Below are 6,912 nucleotides of genomic sequence, written 5' to 3'. Positions count from 1 at the left end.
TTTAAGCTTCCTTATCTCCAGCTGGGATAAAGGATGGTCGTAGTGATGGCAGAAGCAGGGAAAAAAAAAAAAATTAATTAATTCATTCTGGTTAAAGAAAGAAGTGCCATGCCCACATTTTAATTTCCCCAATGTTTGTTGGCTGCCAATTTATTTCCTTGCCTAGGGGAAAATTAGCTAAACCAAGATCTTGAAATTGTTTTTACCATCCCAAAGATGCAAGTGCTACTAAATGTTTTCATGCCATCTTTAGGAGCTCCCAGAGTTCCAAGAGTCACCCAAGATTCGTACCCTCTTTTTTAGAAACCAGGCTGGTGGGTCCCTAGGAAAACAAATCATTTTCATGAGATTAACTCTCCTCCTAGCCAATAAAATCCCTTTATAAAGGGGAAATATTTCTCTTAGCAATTGCCATTTCCCTTAGACTTGTAAAACTGGTTTACTGTGTGTCTTCTTCAGTATTTCTTGCTTTCATTGGCATTTCTAACCTTAGAAAGGGCTAGGTATTGTTTATTTGGGAAGACAACACCCCTGCATGAAATCTGAGATGACCCAACCCCCGCAGCATGGAGCAATGCTATTAAACACACCCCATTCAACACCAGATTGTGAGACCTACTGCGTTTCTCCCTCTACTTGTAACTAAAAGATTGTCAGTGCTCTCCACTGGGTAAGGATATCCAGAGGAATACAGAAATTTAAGGACAAGACATCAAAGAACTCCATGTACTGCTGAAGGAAAGCTCAGAAGAGAGTAAACCCAAAAGTGTGGGTGCAAAGAAAATTCTCATTTTAGAATTAAAACATCATTTCCTATTCTAACCATTCTGAAAGGCATATTGTGATACTTCATTGTGCTTATAATTTGCATTTTCTTAATGGCTGTTGATGTTTAGCACATTTTCATGTGTTTAGTTGTCATTGTATATCCTCTTTGACAAAATGTCATTTTATGCCTTGCCTATTTTCCAAATGGATACTCGGGATTTTTTTACTTGTTCAGTTTTGAAAATACTTTATATATTCTAGGTATGAAATCTTTGTTAGATATGTAGTTTAAAAATATTTTCTGCCCCTCTTTAGCTTGTCTACTTTAATGTAATAATTTTTCCTTTTGTGACTCATGCTTTTGGTGTCAAGTCTAAGTACTCCTTGCCTACCCCTAGATTCCGCAAATTTTCTTCTTTTTCTAAGGACTTATATTTTTATATTTTACATTTAAGTCCATAAGCCATTTTGAGTTAATTTTTGTAAAAGACATGAAAATTAGATCAAATTTGATTTTTCTCCCTTGGATGCCCAGTTGCTCTAGTATCACTTGTTGAAAAGATTATCTTTCCTTCATTGAGTTACTTTTGCATCTTTGTCAATAATCCATTGGCACATTTGTATGAGTTCTCTATCCTGTTCTATTGATCTATGCATGGATCCCCCCCACTAAGAGCACAGTCTTAATTTTGCAATTATATAATATATATTGAAATTAGGTAGATTGATTCTCTACGTTATTCTTCTTTTTCAAACTTGTTTTAATTCTAGTTCCTCTGCCTTTCTATATAAAACTTAGATTAATTTTATGTATATCTATAAAAATATTTCAGAGTTTAGATATGAATTGTGTTAAACTTGCATATGAATTTGGGGAGAATAAATATCTTTCTTACTTTTCCAATCCACGCTCATAGAATTTCTATTTATATCTTATTTGATTTATTTCATCAGAATTTGTCCTGTATACTCAAATCCTAAAAATACATTTTCAGATTTATACCTAAGTATCCTCTAGCAAATTTAAATGATACTGCATTTCTAAAATTGGTGTTCACATATTCATTGGAAGTAAATGGATATACAATTGATTTTTGTGTGTTTATCTTGTATCCTCCAACCTTGCTAAACCCACCTGGTAGTTTTAGAAGGGTTTTTCTTTTTTTGGTAGTTTCTTTGGGATTTTTCTACATAAACAATCATATGATCTGTAAGTAGGGAAAATTTTCTTCCTTCCTTTTCTGTCAACATTCCTTTTATTTTGTCTTTATTATTATACCACCTAGAATGTCCAGCACCATGTTGAATAAGAATAATGAAAGTAAACATTCTTTCTTGCTCCCAGTCTTAGACAAGTACATTCAGTGTTTAACAACCAAGCATAGTATTAGTGAGATATATATATTTTTTTAAGATGTTATTGATAGGGTGCCTGGGTGGCTCAACAGATTAAGCCTCTGCCTTCAGCTCAGGTCATGATCTAGTGTCCTGGGATGGAGTGCCCCATTGAGCTTTCTGCTCAGCAGGGGGCCTGCTTCTCCCCCATCTCTCTCTGCCTGCCTCTCTGCCTACTTGGGATCTCTCTCTGTCAAATAAAAAAAATTTAAAGATGTTATTGATAAAGTCAAGAAAGTTACCAATCTATTCCTATTTTTCTAAGAGTTATCATAAGTGAATGATAAACTTTATATGATTTGATGATAAACATAATCATATTTTTATTTTTCTTCATCCTATTAATACAGCAAATAACATTGACTGACTTTGAATACTGAACCAGATTTACATCAGTGGAATAAATTTCACTTGGACATTTTATATAATTCCTTTTATGTATTTCTAAATTCCATCTGCTAATATTTTGTTACGAATTTTACATCTATATTCACGAGTAATAGTTTACTATAGTCTATAGACTAGTTTTTTTTTTTTTTTTTTGTGCTGTCTTTGTCTGGTTGTTTTACCAAGTTAATACTAATTTCATAAAATCAACTGGGCACCATCTCTTCTATGTTCTGGGAGAAATTTTATAAAATTCCTGTTCATTCTTTGTTAAGTATATGACAGACTTCTTCAAAGAGGCCATCTACACCTGGAGATTTTTTTTGTGGAAGTGTTGTAGTTATGAATTCAATGCCTTTAATATATATAAGCCAATTTAAATGATCTATTGGTTGAGTTCTGGTAGTTTCTGATTTTTTTTGAGGAATTAGGCCATTTTCTATAAATTTTCAAATTTATTTGTATAGTTTCTCATAGTATTACCTTACTATCCTTTTGATGTCTGCAGTAAATGTAGTGACTTCCATATTTTTTTACTGATACTGCTAATTTGAGTCTTCTCTCTTTTATAGTTGGGCCATTTTTAAAATTCCACTCTTTGATTCTTTATCTTATAATTAGTCTTTTTAGAAAACTTACATTTAACATAATTATTCTTGTGCTTGGGCTTGTGTCTGTCATTTTAATGTTTTTTGCTTTCCATTCCTTCTCTCTGTTTTTTTTTCCTCTGTTCTCTTTTTCCTGCCTTCCTCTGAGATATCTGAATATATTTTACAATTTGATTTTGATTTGTCAATAGTATTTTGAGTGTAACACATTGTATAATGTCTCTAGCAGTTGCTCTGGGTATTACATTATACATTATATATAATATATGTATTACCAGTCTACTGGTGTCAGTATTTTACCTGTTTCAACTAAAATATAGGAACTCTACATCCCTTTACATTCCATTAGTCTCTCCCATTTATATTACAATTTTATTAGATATTTCTTCTATATAAATAGGCCCCATCATTCTGTGTGACAATTTTTGCTTCAACTGTCAAACAAAATTTGGAAAACTCGAGGAGAAGAAAAGCCTATATAATTCACCCATATTTTTGGGTATCATGCTCTATTCTTTTCTGATATTCTAAAGTTCATACTTCTTTTGTTTCCCTTTTGTTTAGAGAATGTCCTTTAGCCATTCTTTTACAGTAGGGCTTTCAGAAACAAATTCCTCATCTGCAAATGTCTTGGTTTCCCTTCATTCCTGAAAGATCTTTCCAGTGTGTATAAAAATTGGTTTGACAGTTCTTTTAATACTTGAAAAATATTATTCCACTTCTTTCTGGCCTCCAGTTTTGGATAAGAAATCAAGTGTCACTTGAATGTTTTCCCTTATAAACAGGATGTATTTTTCTCTGGTTGGTCTCAAAGTTTTATTTCTGTTTACAGTTTTTATAAGTTTAATTATGATATATCTTGGCATGGGTATCTTTACATTTACACTATTTGGAATTCACTTGTTTCATATTTATTTTTTAATGTATACAACATAACAATATATGTATAGGTTATGGAATTATTACCATAATCAAGTAAATTAACACATTCCTCACGTCACATAGCTATCACTTTGCATGTGTGTGTGTGTGGGTGATGAGAATACTTAAGATCTACTCTCTTAGAAAATTTCAAATATATAATGTAGCATTATTAACTAGAATCAACATGCTATACATTAGAATCTATTCATCTTATAACTGACAGTTTGTACCTTTTTTTTGCCTTCTTACAGAATTTTTTTCATTTTATTTTATTTATTTTCAGTGTTCCAGAATTCATTGTTTATTCACCACACCCAGTGTTCCATGTAATACATGTCCTCCATAAGGCCCACCATGAGGTACACCCAACCTTCCTAATGCCCTCCCCTATAAAACCCTCAGTTTGTTTTCAGAGTCTACAGTCTCTCATGGTTTGTCTCCTCCTCCGATTACCCCCAACTCACTTCTCTCCTTCTCCCAGTGTCCTCCGTGTCATTCCTTATGCCCCACAAGTAAGTGAAACTATATGATAATTGACTCTCTCTGCTTGACTTATTTCACTCAGCATAATCTCTTCCAGTCCCGTCCATGTTGATACAAAAGTTGGGTATTCATCCTTTCTGATGGAGGCATAATACTCCATTGTACATATGGACCACATCTTCTTTATCCACTCATCCATTGAAGGGCATCCTTGTTGATTCCAGAGTTTGGCGACGGTGGTCATTGTTGCTATGAACATTGGGGTACCCTTTGACCAACAACTCTCCATTTCTGTCCCCCATCAAATCTCTGGCACCCGCCATTCTACTCTCTGTTTCCATGATTTCCATAACATTCTTAGATTCTACATTTAAGCAAGAGGATACAGTATTTATGTTTCTCTGTCTGGCTTACTTTACTCAGTTTCTTGAATCTGTAGGTTTGCATGTCTTGCCAAATTTGGTTTTGTGGTTTCTGGCCACCTTCTTTTTCAAACCTATCCTCTTTCTTTTCTCTTTCCAGGATTCTGATGACATGGATATTAGATTTTTTGTTACAGCCTCACTGGTTCCTAAGGATTTGCTCATTTTTCCTCTTCTATTGTCTTTCTTGTTCAGACTATACTACCTTCTAATTCATTGACTCTTTCCTCTGTCTCCTCCATTATGTCGTGTACCCATCCACCAAGATTTATATTTTGGTCATTATATTTTCTGGTTTTAAAATGTCCACTTTCTATTTCTTTCTATGTCCATTATTTCTATTTTTTTCCTATTTCTTTCCTAAGACTTTCCAGTCTTTCATTTGTTTTATTTTGTTCATAATTTTTCATTGACACTTTCTTGTCATGAATGCCTTAAGTTACTTGCCAGGTAATTCTAACTTTTCTGCCCTTTTGGCATTGACATCTATTATCTTTTTTCATTCAGTTGGAGATCTTCCTGTTCTTGATATAAGTGGGTTTTAATTGAAATCTGAACACTTCCATATTATGTTAAGAAACTCTAGATCTTATTTAAACTTTGTGCTTTAATTGGCATTCTCTGATACTGTTCAATCAGGAGAAAGGTGAGTGCAGTCTTTTTACTGCCAGATGGAAGTAGAAATGCAGGCTCCCCAATCAGTTTCCATTGACACTGGTGTGTATGTGTGTGCATGCATGTGTGTGGTGAGGGGGACAGGTCAGTGGCTGGTCCTTGTTACGTCTCAGCTGGGTGGAAATTCTGGTGCCCGTTGTGATCTCCAATAACATTGCACTGGAAGTGGCCTCATTATTTCTAGGCAATGTTGAAAATTCTGACTCCTGCTGGACCTCCTCTGACACCACCCCAGCTGGGACGAGGATAGAGGCCTCATTACTGCAAGGTAGGGGTTAAAATCCACCACGTGAACTCCACAAACACTGTGAGTGTTACTGTCTGGCAGGAATGAGAGTCCAGTGTCTTTCTTTGGTTTTCTCTCATGACATCTGGCAAGGTTGATTAGCATCTTACAACCTCATGAGGGTGGATATCTAGGTTACTCATTGCCTTTGCTGACATAGGCAAGGTGGGGCCACAGTTTTTCTGTGGTGTTTGGCTAGAATAGGGCAGCTGTTACCTCCATGTTTTCTATCTTGCTAAATTGTTCCTTTCCTGATCATTTCACTAAAAAAGAGGAAGCTTTTGTTTGGGCTTTTTAAATTTCCACTTTCAGTATTTTTCAGGTTCCTGACTTCTTCAGTTCTGAGCATGGGACACGGAACAGAAAAAGAAAACCAAGGAACACCACATGTCATTCTCTGGGCTCTAGACTGGGGAGCCTGTCTTCTTTTCCCCACTTTTCAGATACTTCTCATGTTTGTTTTATGAATAAATGTCCAAGGTTTTTAGTTGTACTTAAATAGGAGGAATAGGAAAAAGTACATCTACTCCATCTTTCCAGAGGCAAAATTTCTCTTTTTTATTTAGAATGACATTTTATAAATACTTAAACTTATTAGTATTTGAATTTCTTTATTCATCTTTATTTCAATTTGTACTTAAATAATATTATTTAATAATACAGTTTAATACAGTTAATATAGTTTAATAATATTGCTTGATCTTCATTATATGCCCTTGTATTCCTCTATATGGATACCATCTCTTTCCAGAAAAAATAGCAATGAGAGTATTGTAATGGGAGTATTGGTTAATTCAAAAACAATAAAAAGGGGGAAATTATTTTTAGGAAAAAATTAGATATAAAACACCGTATGAGGATATAGCAAAAATTATGAAATTTTATAACTATAACACAAAGTATATATTTTAAAAACACTGGACTCTTTGAAGGTCCCTTCTTCTCCCTGTATGTAACAGTGGTG

The 6,912-nt window shown here is 34.2% G+C and overlaps 1 long non-coding RNA gene across 2 annotated transcripts; it reads left to right on the top strand.

The window, feature by feature from the left end:
• Positions 1–5,367: 5,367 nt before the first annotated feature.
• On the top strand, positions 5,368–6,480 carry LOC116598463. Of its 2 annotated transcripts, none has more exons than XR_004289074.1 (3): positions 5,368–5,437; positions 5,847–5,930; positions 6,271–6,480. It is a non-coding gene; the product is annotated as an uncharacterized LOC116598463 (long non-coding RNA). The 2 variants fall into 2 exon arrangements; XR_004289073.1 differs by lacking the exon at positions 5,368–5,437 and adding an exon at positions 5,542–5,633.
• Positions 6,481–6,912: the final 432 nt, after the last annotated feature.

Source organism: Mustela erminea, chromosome 9 (assembly GCF_009829155.1).
Source record: "Mustela erminea isolate mMusErm1 chromosome 9, mMusErm1.Pri, whole genome shotgun sequence".
Lineage (NCBI taxonomy): Eukaryota > Metazoa > Chordata > Mammalia > Carnivora > Mustelidae > Mustela > Mustela erminea.
Note: the sequence above shows the minus strand (reverse complement) of the source record. Positions and strands in the feature narration are given on the sequence as shown.